General features: G+C 36.8%; 1 protein-coding gene across 32 annotated transcripts in view; it reads left to right on the forward strand.

Annotated features, from left to right (window-relative positions):
* Positions 1-23,821, forward strand: part of LOC143642826 (uncharacterized) — a 432,404-nt gene that overhangs the window by 109,136 nt on the left and 299,447 nt on the right. For 13 of the 32 annotated variants that reach the window (XR_013156535.1, XR_013156402.1, XR_013156365.1 and 10 more), the window contains one exon: positions 23,088-23,389. The exons of the other annotated variants lie outside the window; for them this stretch is intronic. The gene's annotated coding sequence lies outside the window, so the exon portion shown is untranslated. The remainder of the gene's footprint in view (positions 1-23,087; positions 23,390-23,821) is intronic. 32 annotated transcript variants of the gene reach the window in all.

Here is a 23,821-nt window from a genome sequence, read left to right on the forward strand (position 1 = left end):
AAGAGACAAAGAAGGACACTATATATTAATGATACCACATCAAGAACAGCAGCTGCAATTGGGTTTACCACCTGGTTGAGTTTATGATAATCCCCCGACATCCTCCAAGACCCATCTGTTTTCTGCATAGGCCAAATAGGAGAGTTGAATACGGATGTGGTAGGAATCATCACCCCTGCATCCTTTAAGTCTTTAAGAGTGGCAGTAATCTCTGCAATTCCTCCAGGAATACAATATTGCTTCTGATTCACTATTTTGTTAAGGAGGGGCAGTTCTAGTGGCTTCCACTTGGCCTTTCCTCACATAATAGCCCTCACTCCATGGGTCAGAGAACCAATGTGGGCATTCTGCCAGTTGCTGAGTATGTCTATTCGTTAAATATTCTGGAATGTGGAAAATGACCACAGAATGGGTCTGGGGACCCACTGGACCCACTGTGAGATGGACTTGAGCTAAAACTCCATAGACCACGTGACTTTCATAAGCCCTTACTCTGACTCGTGGACCAGAGTAACGTTTGGGGTCCCCTGGAATTAATGTCACTTCTGAGTAGTGTCCAGTAGTCCCTGAAATATCTGATCATTTCTTTTTCTGCATTGCATAGTCACCCTGATAAAAGGCTGTAGGTCTCCATGGAGAACACTGGTAGGAAGGTTACCAGTGTAAATGTTTGGCAGTGTAAAAGGGCTCTCCCTCAAGGATCCCGGTCCCTCGGGCTCTGGGTCTGTAAACTGTCTGGAGTCTGAGAATTGATTAATTCTGTGACTCTTTGTTTTTATAATTCAAATTGGACTTCTGTTCACTTGACCTAGAATTCTTCTACTTATACAGCTCAAACCAGAATTGAGTGAACTGCCGATCTATTTATTTCTAGGTATTACATGATCTACTAGCCAGTGCACAAGTCTCTGCATGTCAGATTATTTTAAGTGCTGTTTTGAGTCTGTGGTCCTTATGGTGGCCATGCCCACCTTGTCCATGGTGATTAACTGTCACCATGTGGCTTCTGCCAGTCAGGATCAAATCATCCCCATTGTGTTTAAGGATTCCAGCCCAGTGACAGCAGGTCTCAGTAATAACTGACCTACAGAGAAGGATGACTATGGAGCTCTTCAGGAATGACTAAGCTTGTCTCACAAATTTATTTCTCAAGATTCTGGTGAAAGATGTGTCCTCTGGACATTACTGGGGTGTGTGAGCATGTCTTACTGATAAATCCACTCTAACATTCCCATCTCTCTAATCCTCTGGATCCCCTGTCTACATTATATCAGGGCAGTCCTGGCATTTTGACCTCAGATAACATCAGCCACCTTTTGCTCCATGTTTCAGCCAACTGTCCAAACAAACTATTAATGCCCTTTCTAACCCCTTGAGCTACAACTCTGAATGCAGAATCTCTGCTTTGTAAGCCCATATCAATAAATCCAGCTAGATGCATCTTTATATTTCTTCCACCATTATCCCACACCCTCAATATCCATTACCACACATATTCCCCTGATTTCTGTCTATATTGGAAAACTCATGTAGTTCTTTTGGAGTATAGTATACTCTTCATGGGTCACATTTTGTACCTCACCTTTCAGGGTTTATTGAAACTTTAGTCTAGTGATAGTCTTGAAGAAAAGAGGGGTGGGTCATAAAAAGAAATAGAAATGTCTTTTAAGCCAATTATCTCATGCATTTCATTGCAGCTTCATCTAATGAAACAGGGTTACTTGCTCCAGATGGAGGAGTGAGGGCTGTTTCCCCAGGGGAGGTCATTACAGGGTTAGTTGGCAGTGAAGGGTTAATCTTGTTAGGTGGAAATTGGATGGCAGAGTCCTCTGAGGTGATTGGAGGCCAGGAAGCTGTTTCCTCAGGGAAGTCCATTACAGATCTATCTTGCAAATGCTCAGCAGGTTCCAGGGATCTCATCTCCCCATCACCATCATTATCAAGCCATATATCACCATCCCCTGTTTCAGGATCCCATTCTTTTCCAATCAAAACCCTTACTTTAACAGCAGACACCTTGCAAGGTTGAGATTTTAGTCTTATATTGTAAATTTGCTGTTCACACAGTGAGGTTTGTGTCTGGTTTTCAGATATCTCAAGTCTGTAACCACAGGACATAAGATTTTCTTTCAGGACACACATGGAAACTTTTACATCATTCATACAGCACTGAAGTTTCAAATTTGAAGCCTTCAGCTCATTCCTTTCCCTCCTCACTGTATCCAGTGTATCTAACAACAACCAGCCAATTTTATACCCCTTAATTCCACAAAACTCCATAGAGGTATCAAAAACATTATCACCCAGAACCTTGCCTGATAGAAGCATACAATTAGCAGAAACTATTGGTGATATTTTGAGTATCTCTTTTGCCAACTCACCCCATGGACTATCAGTGTCATCTTGATTATTGGAAACAGAGTCGTTGGTGCCTCTGGATCTAGTCAGAGTAGAAAACCAATTATAAAACCCATTTTTAAAATTCTGTTTCTCAAGAACCACCCTACTTCTTGTACCAAGCTATGTTAGTCAGAGTTCTCTAAAGAAATAGAACTAACAGAAGAAATCTGTAAATATGAGATTTATAAAGGTGTCTCATGCAACCATGGGAATGGAAGAGTCCAAAATCTGTATGGCAGGCTGTGAAGCTGGTAGCTGTGATGAAGGGTCTGGATGAACTCCACAGAAGAGGCTTGCTGGTTGAAGAAAGAGTTTCTCTTCTTCCTTAAAAGTCTTCAGCTGATTGGATGATCTTGTTATGGGAAACGTACCTTAGTTGATTGCAGATGTGATCAACAACAGATGCAATCAATTGTCTGATGACTTACTAGACCAGCCTTTTCATTCATCAGCCAGCCATGAAATATTCTTACAGCAACAGTTAGTGCAGTGCTTGTCTGACCAGACAACTGGACATAATCATTTGACCAAGTTGACACCAGAACTAAATCATTACACCTCTTAATAACAAACCCCCTTTTCAGTCTTGAAGCATTAGAGGTGCCATTGCCCAGATAGCTCTCAAGATTGAGAGATAACTATCAAGTGAGAGGGAAGAATTGTACCTGAGAAATCAGGATTTGAGAGATGATTTTGGTTTCTGAATCATTATATAGATATTCTTGCTTTCTGGTATATTGAACTAGACAGAGGGAAATACCTGAAATCTCTAAATTGTAATCCAGCTGCCTTGATCTCTGATAATGGTTGTATAGCTCTTATCTTCTGACCCTGTGATTGTAAACCTTGTGACTAACCCTCATTTGTACCCAGTTATCCAGTTTTTCAACTTTAGAGTCATGTATCTTGAAAGACAGCCCCTAATGTTTATTAATGAGGAGCCTTGGGCCTGCCCAGAACTAAATCACCTCAAGTCCAAAGTTATCGTGATAACAGAGATTGGATCAAACCAATGTGTGCTCACCAGACATGCACAGTAGCATAGGCTTTAGCCTACAAGTCAACTATACCTCATTCTGCCATTTTCTCACATATGTTCTCTAACTAAGCATGTAATCAATCTGTGCATGCTTAATAATTAAATCACCTCTAATTAATCATGTGGGGCTACTTTGCTCATTATCCTAAACCCTGCCCATCTTTTCTCGAATAAAGCTATCAGGATAACTGTAGTTTGGGGAGACAGATTTTGGGCCGCTGTCCTGCTATGCACCTAGTAATAAACTCTCTCTCTCTTTGAAATGCCAGTGTCTCAGGAATTGGTTATTTAGCATGTAGGCAAAAGAATCCATGGCTTTTGTCCACTAACATATACAACCTAGGATTTCCCATTTTATATGTATATTTTCCCCAAATATATAATTTAGTGTTGTTAATTACATTCACAATGTTGTGCTACCAGCACTACCACCCATTACCAAAACTTTTCCATCATCTCAAATATAAACTCTGAACAATTTAAGCATTTACTCCGCAGTCTCTACCCCCACTCCAGCCCCTGATAACTCGTATTCTAGTTTCTGACTCTATGAACTTGCTTATTTGAATTATTTCATATCAGTGAGATCATAAATTGTCTTTTTGTGCCTGGCTTATTTCATAATAAGCTTTTAAGGAAAAAAAAAGTAACGTGTGTAATAGCATGCTGGCATTTGTTTCTAATAAAGACATATATAGGTACTCAAATTAAAGTTGTCCTGACAGTAGAAATTCTACTTTTGTTCTGAGTTAAGATGGAGGATAGCATATTATGGGGCCTCTGCTTTTCTTTAATTAAGAGTTTTATCTGTGGTTATGTCAAGAAGAAATATTTTACTCTCAAATATCTAATGATATGCTTGCAAGAGTTAGATGTATGAGTAGGATACATTTTAAAATTTAGCTAAAAAATAGGAAAGTGTCTATATAAAACATTTACTATAAAAATGCAAAAGAGATAGAAAGCACACCATGAGAAACAAAAAACAAGCACCAAATTTAGCTTAAGAAGCAAACACTTGGTACTATTGTGAAAAATCCAATTCTGGAAAAGAATATTTTCGAAGAAATTATGCAGAATAAAAGCACTCTATTTATTCTCCTTTCTTAATTTCTTTCTCTTTAATCTAATACACTGTAGCCATGTTCTACACGGTCATTGACTCAAAGTTTTGGTTTAAGACTCTTTTATGCCAGTTAAAAGTCAGCAATGATAAAAGAGATTTCAAAGGCAAGAAAACCTTTAGTTAATTATTGCCTAATGAGCATTCTTGACATTTAGTTTATTCTTTTGTTCACTTATTCATTTAGCAATTTTTTTTTTTTTTGCAATTGTATTTTATGCCAAACCTCAGTCTGGACATTCAGCAGTGAACAACGGATTCACACCCTTATTTAGTGGAAGTTAAGTGGAAGAGTTAGAATTTAAATAAACAATGGCACACAAAACTGGTTATGTTTGAATTAAGTATACTGAAGGAAAAGTAGAAGCAATAGGATGATTGCCTCTGTATTTTATGACGGGTCCAACCAGTCAAGTAGTAGAATGGCGGCCTAGACTGTGAGTGTCCAGAAGAAAAGCTCTCTTCTAACTAGAGGGTCGTTAATTAGGGAGGGCGGGGGTGGGGCACAGAGGCCCTGGTCACTAACCTGTGGCTGGGCAGGAAATTCTCCTGGCTTCAACTGATACAGCACACTCACGTTAGAGCTCCTGCAGCCTGTATCTGTGTAAGCTATTAGAAAAAGGAAAAAAGAGACAAAACAAAACATAACGTGATGCACTAATAGCAGGATTAAAGGTTAAGATGAACTTAAACTAAAAATTAAAACTAACAAGAAATTGTGAATTCTCTGATGGAAAAAAGGAAAACTAAAGGACCTAAGTAAAACTATGGAAGGGAAAAACCTAAACCAGATGAGATTGAAAATGAGATACATAAATGCTAAAATTATTAGAAAACTATAAGACAAAATGAGAAAACTGGGGAAAAGAACTTTTTAAACATTATAATAACATAGATGATGAGCCTTTAATGTTAAAAAGCCTCAATTAATACAAAATTTAAAAGTGCTATGCCATGAGTAATGCTAAGATCTATAACATTGAAAGCTAACAGAAAAATGAGAAAAAAAAGCCGTTTAGAAATTACAAAAGTAGGCAATAGTGTGTGTGTGTGCACGCATGTGTGTTGGGGAAGTAGGAAGCTGAGCCAGAAGAGGGGCCTGGGACAAAGTTGTAGGTAGTCTGGGTTTCAGAGCATTTGTTTGGTGGTTGGTTGGTTAATTGGTTGGTTTATGGGCAAAGTCAGAGGGACAGCAAAGACCCGTTATTCTCTTTGCTTTCAGCAACACTTCCAATAACTCCTGCCTCCACTGATCTATCTGCGGAAAGGGCTGTAATGCTATAATTGCTAGGTGCTCAGCTGAGAGAGTCCTGCAATAGCTGGGAGACACAACCAAATTATTTCCATTTGTATGTAAATGTAATGCATCCATAATGCGAACTAAACCCAAAATGTGTAGCATTTTACCTAAAGTTACCGACTGTATGCCGTGTAATAAAAGGAGATTTATAAACAGTGCAGAAAATTAAAGACCATTTGCACTATAGGAAGAATTTTTAAAGTATTTAGGCAGTTGTCTTCCTTTAATTCCTAAACTTGATGAACACTATCATCAGCATGTTTACATATAATCTCCTAAACAGACTAGTTCTCAGCATTTATTTGTTCTTTCAAAGGCACTCTCAAAAGCTTTTCCAAAGTTGCTAATTATAAAATGTTGACAAGCAAATCTGTGACATGAGGGCTGCAGTTTTGATCCCAATGAAATATTTTTGTTGGTTTTTGCCAAAAAAGATTAGGTAACTCAATGTCTGCCAAAACTTGCCTAAAGATGAAGTTCATCAGAGGCTCATTCGGTTTTCGCAAGGTAAACTATTTCTCCCAGAGAGAGATGAGAGAACCATGTTTTCAGTGGGGTTGGTAGGCATTTTAAGGCAGCTCGCTCCCTGCAGCAGACTTTGAGATGGAGAACGGTGTGCTCGTTTACTGGGAAGGATTCTGGGAGTAATGCCTGAAATGGAGGGAGGGAAGCAGGCTGGGCAGAGGGACCGGGCAGGATGGACATGCAGTTGCAGTAGTCTCAACCTGTCCTACAGCAAAGTCTGAGAGCTCTGCACTGGGAGGCTACTCCGAGTTCCCCACTGGGGAAAGGTTTTTGTTTAGGTCCAAATGGGCAGCCTTGACTGGCATCTGGAAGCACTGCTCTCAGCTTTATTATCTTAAGTCCAAGAGGTAACACAAAGGTACAGCTTTCTGGATAATTCTTTAAACAATTTTTAAAAGGCCTGAGTTTTTCCTCCTTGAAAAGACAAATTTCATGTCAATCTACTGCTAAGTGCTAGAAATTTATGTGTGGCATTTTAGGTTCCATTCTGGTCTAATTCAATTTCTTGTAAAACAAATTTTCACCTGAAGAGTATTGATTTCTGTATATAGTGATCTTTTTTTGTTTAAAGCCTTTGAAACTGAGTTGATTTATCAATAGGAAGATTCTGATCTCATATCTCCCTTTGCAAGTGCTGTCTGTACACAGTGAGAGGAAGTGAGGCTCTCTTTGGATTTATCTGTGTGCTTCTATCTAGTCTTGTTTGAGATACTTTTCAACTTAACAAAATGAGAGGAAAGGTGGGAAAAATGAAAATTTCTTGAATTGCTGCGAAGATGTAGATCTTTTTTTTAAAAAATATATTCTCTATAAATTTTTTTTATATATAAGTTCATGTTGTATAAGCAATGAAGCTATAAGATACATAATTTGATTTAATACCAATTCTGACTCTATATAGTGAATGTTTCAGATTTCATAATACTTAAATGATAACAGTTTAGAAATATTTTTGCCCTTCCTCCACTTCCAATTTACTAATTCCATTAGCTGAGTAATAACTAAATGTCAGCTATGATGCTAGGCCCAGGGACTAAGGGTCTTATCCTTAAAGATCTCTCAGTCTAATGGTGATGATGTATAATAGAGACACATTTACTGTACGGTGAGGTAAGTGCTTCTGCATTTATTCCCCACGTTTTCTTATAATATGGGCAACATAAAAAGTATGAAAAGAAAATCAATGTTGCCTAGGGCAAAGACTGGGCATTTTTGCCTGGTTCTAACCTTGATTTTTCTGCCAATTAGTGAGACAATCTTCCTATACTTGCATTTTCTCATGAGTAAAACGCAAGTATAGAAAGGTGGGGACAGCAACAATCAAATGAGATGGTATATATATATATATACACACACACACATATATATATATATGTATACACACACACACACACAATGTATTTTAAACTACAAACATTAGTGTGAGTAAGTTGATATTGTCATAGGTGATATTGAAAAAGGTAGTGGGAATTTAAGATGCTTCAGACCATTTAAAACCAACATAATACAAATTAGATGTATGTTTATACAAATCAGTTAACAAAAATGCTTGCTTGTTGTACAACAGTTTCTAAACTGTGACATAATTAATCGCTGTTGAAAGTCCTCAAAAAAATCTTGAAATTCATCTGCATTCCTCAGGCCTGCTGAGTGCTTTTGAAATCTCCAACAGTTTTTTTTTGCAAATGAAATAGAAAAGTAAGAATGAGAGACTGTTTGTCTCCAAGACTCAGGGATTAGCTCAGAATGAAGATTAGGCCCAATCCATTATTTTCCCTATGATAAAGAAATGTAACTGTTTTTTAATTTGTCAGCCCTGGCAGAAGTCCACTTCTGGGCTGGGAACACATAAGAAGGCCATCTACTTCCTCTCAGTTCCCCGTGACTCTGGATTTATTTGGTTTCTCTTCTTGACTTGCACCTCTCAGTTCATGCTGCTTGGACTAAATTGTTTTTTGTTTTTTTTTTGGCATGGGCAGGCTCCGAGAATCTAACCCGGGTCTTCGTCATGGCAGGCGAGAATTCAGCCACTGTGCTACCGTTGTGCCCTTGTATTAAAAATTTGAAACTCTCGAGAGCTGTCTCAAGTTTAAGGCTTCCAGACCTTAGTCATGAAGTATTAAATTCCCATGCTTAGTTAGGACCTAGAGTAACACTTCCTTGGGAACTCCACCCTCACGTTCCATCTACAGGGGGCACCCTAGCAAAAGAAACCAATTAGTTTATCCATTGAAAACAAACTAATCAAAATTAATGGTAATGATATAGATTATGGGCAGTTAAGCCTTTTTGCATACATTTCATTTAATGCTCACAATAGCTCTATGAGCTAAGTACCACTATGAACACTATACTACTATGAAATTTCTGTTTTGCAGATAATAAAACTGAGACTTGAAAAGGCTAAAAATCATGCGGCCAGTAATTTTTATGTTGATTTTTATGTAAAGTATTAAAACAAATGAAATTCAATCTAAAGTTTCATTAGTGTACAAACATGGAAGATTTATTGAAACACCTGATGTTTTTAAAAGAATATGAACTTTTACTGATATAATCTTTAGTGTCATGACTAGTGAAATAAGTTTAGAGAATCTGCTTTAGGTGGGAAAGAGAAGCAAGCAAGGGAAATATTATAGTTTATGTTATGTCCCCATGCTCAGTTAGGACAGAGTAACACTTCCTTGGGAACTCCACCCTCACATTCCATCTGGGAAGGGGGACCATAGCAAAAGAAAGTAATTAGTTTATCCACTGGAACATTATATAAACATTATAGTTTATTTTAACAAATGTTAAAATAAATTGAGTAGATTGAAATAGTAGTGAACAATGAAAGGGAGTGGTAAGAGGTATAGAAAAAAATAGGGGGAACAAATGTTAAAATATATTGAGTAGATGAAAATACTAGTGTTTAATGAGAGGGAGAGGTAAGAGGTATGGTATGTCTGAATTTTTTCTTTTTTCTTTTTATCTCTTTTTCTGGAATGATGCAAATGTTCTAAAAAATGATCATGGTGATGAATATACTACTGTGTGATGATGTTGTGAGCCATTGATTGTACACCATGCAGGGAACGTTTGTATGTCAAGAATGTTCATGTTTGTATGTTGTTTTGGTTTGATAATAAAAAATAAATTTAAAAAAAGAAACAATAGAACATAAAAAAAAAGAAGCAAGCAAGGGAAACATTATAGTTGGAGTTTCAGAGTCAATAAATCTGAAAACTATGAATGGGAAAAAAAGGGTGCCAGCCTTTTCTGAGAAGCTTGTTGAAAACGTTTTAAACATAGAACTTTGTGCGATGAGAGCCTTTTTTCCTATATGAACATTTGTGGAAAATCAGTACTGTGGGTTACATACCCTGCCAGTAAATTCCTGCAGGGCAGTGAAGACCATGTAGCTGTGCCAATCAGAACAGATGCCATTCTTAACATCACTTTCTCAAAACAGGGAAAATCTTGAGAATTTGATATTGAAGCATAATCTTCAGATAAGCAATCATGAATTGGAAGAATTAGAGTTTCTGAGAGAAGGCCTACAAAAGTCCTGGCAAACTGAGAAAATGAGTGTTTAAAAAGCTTGTCTTGGCAAACATGCTGAAGTTATAGGACAGACTTTCAATCCATTTTTTACCATTCTTGCAAAGCTGTAGTCACTGATGTTTTTTACCCCAGGGATTACATGATGAGACTGATTTGCCCAGTTATAAGGCTTTTAGAATTAGGATAGACCACATCCATGGCATCTGGGATGACTCTGGCACACCCATGTACCCAAGAGATCACACTGTCTTTCTATATTGCTGACACATCCATTGCTCTTTTTCTGTCTTGGTTTCCAACTAAGATGGGAGCCCTACTTTGTTAGCTGCTTTCTCAACACACTACTTGATTCTTGGCATTGAAATAAATCCCATCCTTAGCACTTTCTGTAGCTGGCTGATCTCTTGCTCTGAAGGGACTGAGTTTTCATAACTGGGGTAATGACATTCACCCAATATTGAAATTGTTGATTGCCTTGAAGCTCTAGCTCTATGCCCAGATAATACCCTGTGTAAGTAAGCTGGATTTTGCTGAGACAAGGGCCCAAATTTCATGCTGGTCAATTAATCTCTAACCAAGTTAATCCCTGTAGTTTGTTTAGCAGAATTTCCCTCATGTCTTATGAGGATGCACGCAGTTCTCATGAGAAGAAATTAACTCAAAGTCAAAGATTCAAGAGAACAACATTTAAAAATTTAGAAAAATCTAACATTATAGTTGTGGCATAGAAAGGTTGATTAAAGAAAAAGAATTCAGTAAAAATCAAAGTACAGTTGAAGAAAATGTATATGAAATGGGTACTAGGCTGCATGTTCAGTGAAGACTATAAAGTGTAAAATTGTGGAGTTCTAAACACCTGAGTAAGAAAAGAGTTTCAATCTATGGAGAGAAAAACGTTTTGTTTTAAATTTCCTGAAATAGAAGATGGATAATAGACTCATACAACAAATGGGATCTTAGAGGTCTTTAAGTAAAATTCATTACATAATATGGAATTCCTACTATAACACTGCTGAAACTGATCATCCACCCACAACTTGAACTTCTGCAGCTCTGGGAACTTAATACTTGTAAGTAGGCCACCCCATAGAGGAAAACAATAAAGACATAAATTTTCTTTTAATAAGTTGAAAAAAGCACTAAAGATTTTTAATGCTTAAAAATACTTTAATATTTTTAGCAAGGAAGAGCCAAAATCTACAATATGAACTTTATATGGCTCAGGGTCTCAGGGCAAACATGCTCCAACGGGGAAGAATCAATAAATATTTCCTTATTACATTAGCTCCATTCAAATCTACAGAGCCAGATTCCCTACAGATATGGTTTTTTACGAACCTTGTCATTTCGGGAACTCTCTTATTCCTTTTTAAGACGGAAGAATGATAAATACCTAGGCTGTGTGAAAAGGTCAGATTGGAACCCTTATTTTTTCCCATCATAATATGATAAGTCTAATATTTGTATAGTGTCATTGTATAAAATATATATATATATATATACATATATGTATGGAAACATATTTTCAGAACTAATATTTCCTATGCTACTCTGAGAATCACAGACTACAGAGAATATCATAGAACCACCAAGAAACAGCATTAGAACTAGAAGAGACCAAAGAAATTTTCTCTTTCAGTGGTCAATAAAACTAATTTTTACCTGAAAATTTATTCTGTGAAAAAGTTGGTGACACTTAAAGTTGGGGCTGGTGAGAGCCCTGTCTTCCTTCTCCTTCCCCCTCACCCCTTACCCTTCCTCTCCTCCTTCCTTCCCACCACCTCCCTACAGAACAGCCCCTGAATCACAGCCCCTGAAGCACCTTTGTGTATCCTGTTTTGACAGCAGCTGAAATGTTAAACAACCTAGCCTCTCCTAAAGGATAGCAGTTATTAACTGGGGACACATAACCACAGAAATCACCTCTTAGAACTATAAGAGGGGGGAAAAGACTGATAAATTCTATTAAGCTCCTAAGGGCTCCAGCATACAAGGTCATTGAGACCCTAACTTGACTTTGCTGTTTTTTTTTTTTTGTTGTTGTTGTTGTTGTTTGTATTAAAGACTATCCTCCAAAGGAGTATAGATTATTTTGGACAAAGCTTATCAAGGAACTAATTATTACCCATGGAACATGATGAAGTAAATTGAAATCTTCCTCAGTTTGAAAACTTGATCAATTTAGATCAAACTAAAATGGCATTAGGTAAAAAATTAATTGATGGTCAGAGAGAAATCCTTAAATTAAACAAAATAGACAAGGCAAATATAATAATACACATTCCTGACGAATGTGCGACATGTGATTGGTGGTTTCTGCATCACTGAGGAGAAGTTAAACCTGTTTGCAACTTTAGATTTTCATGATTATTGGATTGGTTGTCATGTTTACTTTAGGTCGGTAGCCCCACGCACAGGCTCCCTACTTCTATTTCAGAGACTGCTGCACTTATTTCATTCTAATTGATAGGAAGAATCAAGGGGGTGGGATGTGATAGAAAAGTTTTCAGAAAATCTAAAGAGTCTTTAACATTGGCATATGACGATTCTTGTTTTTCATAAGTCACAATAGAATTAATAAACTGTGCCCATTATTCATAAGCAAGGATATTCATATAAAATTCTGTGAATCTCTTCCCAGAAGATTAAATTACACGTATTGCAACAAAAGAGGGGAGGCTGTAATGCTTGCCAAATACCTATGAGAAATTCCTCTTTGCCCAGGAATTGTGCTTGCTTGACAATTAACATTTCTGTTAGGAGAAAAGAGGTATGAAAGTTGTGATAGGATGTTCTCTTAGAAACTATTTCCAAAGAGGTAAGAGACTGTGATTGGAGGGGTGCGAGGATAGTTCAGTGGTAGAATTCTCACGTGCCATGCAGGAGACCCAGGTTCAATTCTGGGTCAGGCAATCCCTTCCGTGACTGTCTTTTTGTGTAGGTAAACTCTGCTGGTTCTGGAATTCTGGATATTTAGGTACTGAAAGAAACCCCACCCTTGACTGGCAGAGGTCTAAAAGCAGTGTTTAATTGCTTAGTACTATCTTGAATAGATATAATTAATATGTGAGGATTGTATATTATTTACAAGAGGCTGTGCTTCATAAGTATTAACTCATGTAAACTTCATTTCTACAGGCTTCTGACTCTTGATATACCAAATCATCAGTTGATTATGATTAAGTGAATTGATGTCTGATTCTAATAGAAAGTTGTAAAATAGGATATATGTTTCTAGTGAATTATAATAAAAATATTCATTGGATGAGAATATTTAGAGTAGAATGAAGAAATTAATGATTTACATGCCAGAGATTCCGAGAAGCTAAATTTATATATATTTAACAGAAAAAATTAGGTGAAGAAAGAAGGGATGAAAAAGTATTTTTCAAAATATTGTACAAAGTTTGGATAATCACAAAACCAGACATACATAGTCATGACTGGACGATGATCAATTGATGGCATTTGTAAGGAAAAGATCCCTAACCAAACCAAAGATGTCTAGTGAGCCTCATGGATTTTTATATAAAAGGTCAGAGATAATAAAATTTCTTGGGGCATTCCTTTGAAACCATGGTAGTGTTGTCTTCTGCTTTACCATGACCAGTCTGGATAATCTGGATTACAGTAGTTATACAGAAGAATATTTGTGAAAGATAAAATATGTCTCTGAATGATACCTGGTGACTAATGTATCTTCTTAAACATGTACATTACACATCTACTGGTACTTTTTTCAGACTACTTGTAGAAATAAAATAAACTCTTTAATTGATTATTTCATGATGTGAAACAATAGTAATATCTTTCCTTTCCCCTCTCCTGTAACTTTGCAACCACTTGGTCATTAGGACATGTTGAGGCTTCTTTTATTTCCATCCCCTTCTCTCCTTATTTGCTGACCCTGCCTTAAGTTCGGTGCTAATAACCTTCACTAGAAAATGCAATAACACTACTAACTGGTTCTCTTGCTTCCTGTCTTCTGTTCTCCTTGTGATCCATTTGCCACATTGCTCTCTGAAAACAGAGATTTGATAGAATTGTTCTTGATTAAAAAAAAAAAACAACTACTCAGAATGTTAAGTATAGAATTACCATATGACCTGAATTTCACTTCTAGGTATATAATCCAAAGAATTGAAAACAGGGACTTGAACAGATATTTGCACACCAGTGTTCATAGTGGCATTATTTACAATTGCCGAAAGATGAAAACAACCTAAGTGTCCATCAACTGATGAATGGATAAATAAAATGATAAATAAATAAAATAAAATAGATATAATGGAATATTATTCAGCTGTAAAAAGAAATGAAGTTCTGATACTTGACACAACATGGGATGAACTTGAAGATATCATGTTGAGTGACATAAGCTAGACATAAAAAGACAAATTTTGTATGATCTCACTGATATGAAATAATTAGAATATGCAAATTATTCATTAAGCTGGAATCAAGAATATAGGTTACTAGGGGTTGGGGTGGGGAGAGGGCATGGGAAGATAATGCTTATCAGTACAGAGTTTCTGTTTGGGGTGAGAGAAAAGTTTTGGAATGGATGGTGGTGATAGTAGAACAACATTGTGAATACTACTAATAGCACTGAGCCACATGTTTGAGTGTGGTTAAAAGGGGAAATTTTAGATTGTATATATCTTACTAGAAGAAAAATGAAAACAACAACAACAATATAGGACTGAACAACATAAACAGTAATGTTTATGGCCTTCTTGAACCAAAGTATTTTTCCCTGGATGCCTTAGATTGGACATTTCTATGAACTTGTTTTAATTGGGACATTTTCCCAGCCTTAGAACTGTAAACTAGCAACTTAGTAATGTAAATGATGGACTATAGTTAATAGTATAAATATAAAAATTGTCTTTCATGAGTTGTAACAAATGCACTCAAGGTGTTAATAGGGTGGTGTGCTGGTTTGAAAGGATGTATGTATGCTAGAAAAGCCATGCTTTAATCCTAATCCCATTTTGTAAAGGCAACGTTTTTTCTAATCCTTATTCAGTACTGTATGTTTGAATCTGTAACTAGATCATCTCCCTGGAGATGTGACTCAGTCAAGAGTGGTTAAGATGGATTAGGTGGAGACATGTCTCCACCCATTTGGGTGGGTCTCGATTAGTTTACTGGAATCCTGTAAAAGAGGAAACAGTTTGGAGAAAGCTGGAGATTCTGAGAGAGCAGAATGACATAGCCACGAGAAGCAGAGAGTCCACCAGCCATCGACCTTTGGAAAAGAAGAAGGAAAACACCTCCCGGGGAGCTTCATGAAAGGAAGCCAGGAAAGAAAGCTAGCAGATGATGCCGTGTTCTCCACATGCCTTTCCAGAAGAGAGAGAAACCCTGAACCTGTTCGCCATGTGCCTTCTCACTTGAGAGAGAAACCCTGAACTTCATCGGCCTTCTTGAACCAAAGTATTTTTCCCTGGATGCCTTAGTTTGGACATTTCTATGGACTTGTTTTAATTGGGACATTTTCCCAGCCTTAGAACTGTAAACTAGCAACTTAGTAAATTCCCGTTTTTAAAGGCATTCTGTTTCCATTATATTGCATTCTGGCAGCTAGCAAACCAGAACAGGTGGCATATGGGAACTCTGTATTTTATGCATGATTTGTCTGTAAAACTACAACTTCTCTAATAAAAAAGTAAAACAAACAAACAAACAGCTTAGAGGGCTGAAGAATAAAGCTCAGCATTCTTCCAGCTATAAATTCCTCTAGCGTGAGTTTCATGGCTATGTTTGGTACTAATATTCTGTGCTTTTAAAGATTTTTGTCTTTTTTTGGGTCATAAAAGTTTACCAAAATTTGTTGGAAACCCTATATTAGTTATTGTTCTACTACACTTACAACTTATATCTTGTTTCCAGTTGTAAAATGTTTCCAAGTTACCACTATATTGTAGGTGCTTATTAAGTATGAAAGGAAGCATAACTTAAGGACCAGAAGAATCTGGCCTTAATTTGGCTTGATTTTCTACTCCATGCCCTGGTATACACACTCCATTGCATCTGTTCCCCAAATACTTCTCAACGCATCTGGCCTTTACCCCTCTGTATTTTCTCCACATAATACCACCATCATCCCCACTTAGGAAAGTGTCCTTGAAGACAGACCTCTAATGTTATTTTTTCCTTGACTACTTCTCTGAGCTCATTGGCCTTCATATTTCCTTCCTTGGAATCCAGTTGCATATTTTTTTTGTATCTCTACTATGGCAGTGAACTCTTTCTACTTTAGAATGTAGTTAGCCTTTTTTTCCATTTTCTTTATATCTTTGCAAGTTTCTTGTGGTCACATGTGGTTCCTAACTCATTTTGCTTTCTTCCAAAGTAGAAATTTAAAAAAAAACCTCTAAGCCTGAGAAAGTTATACTTACTTAATGTTTATTAAATAAATCAATATTTTCCAGTGTATTTTCTTCAGAACTCTGGTTCTATAGGATGTCAGCAGACACTATATAGAATGGAACTCTTTGGCCAAGGAAGTATGGGAAATGCTAAGTTAAATAGAGTCAAAAATATTTTTTTACTGAGTTGCTTATCAGAAGCTTAAATACTAATGTCTTTTATTCTCTAAGAGAGGAAAGTTGTACCTAGCATTTCCAAACTTATTTGACCACAGAATGCTTCTTCACAGGCAGTCATGAGAAGATGCCATGGAGGAGATCCAGGCTGGCTCCTGCTTTGAGTTGAGAAAAGCTCAACTCCTAATTGTGCAGCCTGGAGTTAACTTGGTTAGAGATTAAACTTTCAACTGAACTTAGCACATGAAGATGCTCTGAACTTCATGCAGCTGCAGCCATTCCATAGGAGGCAATCCAGGGAGCCTTAGCAGGACAGCATTGTGGAGGATTTTAACATTCTGAATGGCTACACTAAAGTTAAGCACTTCATAATGTCTTGTAGTTTATCCTTAGTATTTAGGATAATGTGTGGAAAATATATCTGTGTTAACTGAGTTCTCTAAACTTGCACACTTTAATGGTATATATTTTGAAAAATTTCTATAGCATATGAGAATCCTGAGGAATCATTTTATATATGCACAATTGTGTAGGTTTTCTACAAGAAGGGTTGCAACTCATTGTTCAGAACCATAACGAAAGGGGGCTTGATTAGCAGTTTTTTTAAATGGGATCTTTTATGTTCCAATTTCAGCACCGTCATCAGTGATAAGCATTTATTATCTCTCCTGATAGATGACATGGGATACCAAATGTTTCTTAGCATTTATATACTTAGTTGTCACCTGTAGTCTGCATTTGGAAAATAACAGAAGAACTTGCCTTGGGAAAACATGCTTCAGTTTTTGTCTATTGTTCCCTTCATCTCAAATACCCTTCAGCTCAATCTTTCTTTCTTTTTTTTCTCACTTTTTATTTTGAAATACTCTCAAGCTTACAGGACAGTTACAAAAATAATAAAAAATTAAAATAATAAAAACCCCATGCAGAAAACTCCAACATACCAAGCTGCCAAGAGCCACCAATTTTAACATTTTACCACATTTACTATATTTTTCTAGTTATCTATCCTCATTCTACCAATCTATCTCTTTATCCACCTATCTCTGTTATCTATCAGTCCATTTTCTGACCCCTTAAGTATAGGTTGTAAACATTATGCTCCTTGAACCTTTAATGCTCCCATGTACATTTCCAAGCTAAAAGATATTCACTTATGTAGCCACTTGAAATTTCGTATGAACCGCATGAACTTTTTGGTTTTCTACTGCATATGAAAGTTAGGTTTGCGCTATACTGTTGTCTATTAAGTGTGCAATAGCATTATGTCTAAAAAAACAATGTACATACCTTAATGTATAAACAATAAATACTTTATTGCTAATAATTTAACCATTATGTGAGCCTTCAGGAAGTCTTCACCTTTTTGTTGGTGGAGAGTCTTGCCTCAATGTTAACAGCTGCTGACTGGTCAGGGTGATGGTTGCTGAAGTTTGGAATGGCTGTGGCAATTTCTTAAAATAAGACAACAATGAAATTTGTTGCATCAATTGATTCATCCTTTCATGAAAGATTTTTCATAGTGTGTGATGCTGTTTTATTGCATTTTACCCACAGTAGACCTTCTTTCAATATTGGAGTCACTCCTTTGAAACCCTGCTGCTGCTTTATCAACTAAGTTTATATTCTAAATCCTTCATTGTCATTTCAACATTGTTCACAGCATCTTCCCTAGAATTAGATTCTTTCTCAAGAAACCACTTTCTTTGCTCATCCATAAGAAGCGGTTGTTCAAGTTTTATCATGAGATCGCAGCAATTCAGTCACATCATAAACTCCACTTCTAATTCTAGTTCTCTCACTGTTTCTACCACAGCTGCATTGACTTTCTGACTGAAGTCTTGAGCCTCTCAAAGTCACCCATGAAGGTTGGAATCAACTTCTTCCAAACTCTGTTAATGTTGATATTTTGACCTCCTCCCATGAATCATGAATGTTCTTAATGGTATCTAGAATGGTGAACCCTTTCCAGAAGGTTTTCAATTTACTTTACCCAGATCCATCATAGGAATCACTATCTATGGCAGTTATAACCTTAATGAGACTCTTCCTTTCACTTGTACACTGAGAGGCCATTTTAGGGTTATTAATTGACCTAATTTCAATATTGTTGTATGAGAAGGGAATAGGGAGGCCCAAGGAGAGAGAGAGGAAGAGAGGTGGGGAACAGCTGGTCAGTGAAGCAGTCAGAACACATGCAACATTTATTGATTATGTTTGCTGTCTTATATGGGTGTGGTTTGTGACACCCTAAAAACAATTACAATAGTAACATCAAAGATCACAGATAACCTATAACAGAAATAATAGCAATTTAAAAGTTTGAAATATTGCAAGAATTACCAAAACGTGACAAGGACACACAAAGGGTGTGTGTGCTATTGGAAAAATTGCACCGATAGACTGGCTTGATGCAGAGTTTCCACAGATTGTCATTATAAAAAATGCAATGTCTGTGAAATACAATAAAGCAAGGCACAATAAAATGAGGTATGACTGTATACAACATAAACTTTCTGATCTTAATCACTGCCAAGCTACCATTCAGTGGGATTAATCACATTCACTATGTTTACTTCCTTCCATTGCCCAAACTTTCCCATTTCTACAAACAGAAACCTACACCCATTTTGCATTAACTCCCCTTTTCCTCTGTCTCCCACCTTTGGCAACCTGTACTTTAATTTCTGTCTCTATGATCTTGCATATTCTCTGATGTTTTCTTTGTGGTTCCCATGGGCTTGCATTTAACATCCTAAATCTGTAAAAATCTTATTTGCTTTGACACCAACTTAACTAATTACACCAATTATCTTCCTAACCCCCCCCTCCATCCCTTCACCTATTACATTTTTATACATCATGAGTCATGAGTCCCAAACCCCTGATTTAGCGTTACATTTTATACACTTGGCTTTTATTTCCTGTAAGAAGGAAAAAGTGGAATTACAAACCCAAAATACAACTGTACTGGCAATTTATATTTACTCTCGTCATTACCCTTTGTTTGATCTATTGTCCATTGTCCTTTCCTTTCAACCTGCAGAGCTCTCTTTAGCATCTCTTTTAAGATTGGCCTAGTGGTGACAAACTCCCTCATCTTTTGTTCATATGGGAAAGTCTTAATCTCACCCTCATTTTTGAAGATTTTGCCAGAGACAGAATTCTTACTTGTTAATTTTTTGCTTTCGGCACTTTAAATATGTCATCCCACTGCCTTGCTTCCATGGTTAGCGATGAGACATTGGCATGTAATCTTATTGAAGCTGCCTTGTACATGACATGTTAATTCTCTCTTGCAACTTTCAGAATTCTCTCTTTATCTTTGGCATTTGACAGTTTATTATAATGTGCCACAGCATGTGTCTATTTGGTCTTATCCTGCTTTGAGTTCATTGAGCCTATTGGATATGTATACTCACATCTTTCATTAAATTTGGGAAGTTGTCACTCGTTATTTCTTTGAATGTTTCCTCTGCCTCTTTCTTTCTTATCCTTCTGGAACTCCAACAATGCATATATTAGTGTGCTTGATTTTGTCGCACAGGTTTCTCAAGATCTGTTCACTTTTTTTCATTCTTCCTTCTGCTCCTCAGACTGGATGATTTCAGTTGTCTTATCTTCAAGTTTACTGATTCTTTCTTCTGCCACTTCCTATCTGTTGTTGAACAACCCCCTTCTGGGAAATAATTAATTTCTGTTACTGTGGTCTTCAGCTCTGTTTGGTTCCTTTTCATAATTTCCATCTCTCTACTGATATTCTTTGTGTTCATCTGTTGTTTTCCTGATTTCCTTCTCTTCTTTGTCCATGTTTTCCTTTAGCTCTTTTGCATAATTAGGGCCATTTTTAAAAAGTTGTCTGGTGTGTCCCAGGTCTGGTCCTCCTCACTGATGGTTTCTATTGCTTTAATTTTCTCCTTTGCTTAGGCCATCACTTCCTGTTACTTTGCATGTTTTGTAATCTTTTTGAAACTTGGACATTTTGATATTTTAATGTGTTATTGCTGGATTTTAGACTCTGAATTGTTTTTTGCTTTGGCTTGTGTCCAACTACTGTTATGATAGTGCTTTCTCTGAATGCCAGGAGCTAACGAAAAAAAAAAAAGGAAAGGAAATAAAGAACTCACTTTTCTTAGTCTTTGCACATTGACTTGTGCCAGTACTCCCTTCAGGGTTTAGCTACACAGAGGGTTTAGAAAACAGCTACATGCCGAAGTATGGGGGCCTCCCTGATCCTTTCTGCACATGTGTCGTTTAGTAGTCATTTATGTCTGGCCCCAGAAATTCTCCCCATTTACATGGCTACAAACGTCCCTTCTTCCCTAGGAAATGGTTGCCTCATGGTCTGGGCACTGCGCTGTATATCTTATAGCCATAACTCCCTTGTCCCAAGCGGCACAACTTAACTGTTCTCTGTAGGAGATTTCCATGAGCCACCTTCTGTGCACAAGGCAAGTTCTGGGATGGCAAGTATCTCAGGACACCACTAGATAGATTAGGCCAGATATATATGCTCCCAGTATGTGCCCAGGGTTACTCTGCTCCCTCCAGACCCAGGACCACAGAACCTGGCACTGCACTGGGTGTGCAGGCTGGCTCCAGCAAGTGGGTGTGGGATGGGGGAGGGACCAGCCAGGGCACCAAAAGATCGTAGGGTGGCTTTTAGTAGCCTTTTGTCTTGTGTGGAGCTCACCCTGCTACTGAAGTCCTTTAAGTGTTCTCTGGAGCTTTGAGAAAGATGTTTCTGCCAGTTCTTGTTGGATGCTCAAAGCTTTTGTTGGGGGAGGGGTGTGAGTAGAATCCTAAAGTGACTCACTCCACTATCTTGATCAGGGGGATATCCGTTTTAAAGAGCGGAACTACATCCTTTGTTTCCTTTGTGGTCTCTTTTAACGTGATTACTGTGCTAGTACACAGCAGGCTCTCCAAAGGTATTGTTTGGTGGACCAACAAGCAAGTAAGCACCTTCATTAAGTTTAACATGAAAGAACATCTTGATGATAAGGTGGGGGTGATGATAAGCATAGGGGTGGCGGTGGGCAGAAGCACCAGTCCCCCGGAGAATGGGAACAGACTTTAAAAAGACCTTAATGAGCAAGAAACAAATATAAGGACGTTCACTGGTATACTGAAAAAACAAAAAGCACACTGTACAAATATATAATGAGTAATGAGGAGCTCAGCCCAAGTAGCTCAGGAAAAACAACTGTTAGTTGTTTTTCAAAATCTCCCATGAGTCAGCACCATGGTGCTTTTTAAAACTGAATATTTTCCCAGAATGTGTAAAGAAGTATCATAGTGGGCAACATTTGTCCATGTTAAATGGCATAATTAAGATAACTTGAAAATAGGTGATGAGGTAATGAAAGAAAAATCAGTTGATATTTCATTTTCATGAATCTTTCCTGTGCCCATTGTATCTCTTTCTAAACAATGATAGCATCTGCAAGCTGAAATCTAAAATTCCCAAAGATAATATTGGTTACGATGCAGATGAAGTATCCTTTGTGTTTCTAACCATAATAAAATAATCACCATACTGGGCAAACATTCCCAAGGGACTGCACTCTTGTCATTGTAATACCCTGGTGGTGTTGAGAGCAGAATTCCCTCATTATTGATTTGTAGGCATCTCTATTGTTGAGTATTCATTTGGTTTCAGTTTACATGTGCTGTGGGATTACAAAGGTTGGTGATAATTTATTAAAAACTTACATATCTATTTTGGAAAATTCGTGGTGAATATTAAACATGAAATGAAATAAAATCATTCTTTCTCTGCCATGAACTCATTTAGACTATTGTCTAACACAGGTAAGAATTTTAAATAGATTATATAGTAGGAGAAATCTAAAGCCAATAAAGCCTTACCATAGCATTATAAATATATAAATGACTCAGTTTGTCATCAAATGGGTTTAATTGGTGGGGAATGTACATAGCAAATAAACGTCTAAAACTAAAATGTAGAAATTCCCTGTTTTATATATGGCAAACAAAAAATGTAAGGAAATTGAGAGTTTGGACAATGTAATTGATACATTGATGAGAAATATTTGAACCACAAAAAGAATATACATTTTCAAATTGTATACTTTAAAAAATTGATAATATATTCAATTTCAAAGAAAATATCAATATCTTTCAAAAGATATAATTTGTGCTTATCAAAATTTCTAGAACAATAAAAATAGCAATTAATGAAAAAATTTAAGTGAAGAAATATGCCGCATGGAAAAAAATCCAAAGCTGAAATCAGCATTGTGGAAATTTAAGAAATAATTGAATACAATAATCAATACATTTAATATTCAAAACACTTATTAAATATTAAATAAATCTCAAGTAAGTCAGTATTGAATAAATATTAAAATATGTATTAAAACTTGATAAAATACAATGGTTTAATAAAGCTTTCTGAAGATCTTTCTAAGATTTGACCCTTCCCCTCACCATGTGATGACTGATATAATCTACAGATTTAGATCCAAATTTTGAATATTAAGATTTCTAGTAAGTATCCTTTTTTAGAATATGCATTTAAAAAATATTTCCCCTCAAGGAAAATCCTTAGTTATCAGAGGATTTATGTTTACCTTTCAGTGTGGGACACCTTTGAGGAAGCCAAGCAGCTCATAGAGACACCCACATGAAGAGAAATTGGGACACTCGGGTTAGCCTTGATTTCTAACCAGCCCGAATTTGCAGCTATATGATAATGAAAGAGGAACTTCCAACTCCCAGTGGCTGCTGATTGCAGCTTAGATCCTCTAGAAGCCAACAACGGGATGGAGTTTGTGATAAAAGTGGTTAGTAAGGATCAACACCTGTGAAAGAAAGGGAGAGAAATGGATTGGACAGGGGAAGAAGCCAAACTGCAATGAAGTCCCAGCAAAGCTATGCAGGTATGAAGCTTTAAATTGGCTTTAGCTCATCAAACTTGTTTGGCATGAGGCTGAAAAGGCCAGGCCTTCATATCCCTGTTTCACTCAGTTATCACATGTGAGCTGCCCCAGATAGGAAGTGACCTCAAATGAAGTAACTATCTGTGCTGAGACAGGCCTCGAAGGATCTGACAATTGGAGGAAAGAAAATATAAAAACCACAATGCCTATGATTTAATTTATATATTTGTTTATTTGATCTCTGTATGAGTGAGGACTCTCCAGGTATTTGTTTATTTGGTCTCTCTGTATGTGATAGAAGGAATCAAAAAGCAAAATTTTCAAAGGCTATAAAGCTCTTTAAGGTCAAAATTACCATGAACAAAATTAAAGTTTGAATAAATGGGACAATATTTGCAACAGAACACAGGCAAAGAATTTTTATCCTTTAAT

Source organism: Tamandua tetradactyla, chromosome 1 (assembly GCF_023851605.1).
Source record: "Tamandua tetradactyla isolate mTamTet1 chromosome 1, mTamTet1.pri, whole genome shotgun sequence".
Classification (NCBI taxonomy): domain Eukaryota; kingdom Metazoa; phylum Chordata; class Mammalia; order Pilosa; family Myrmecophagidae; genus Tamandua; species Tamandua tetradactyla.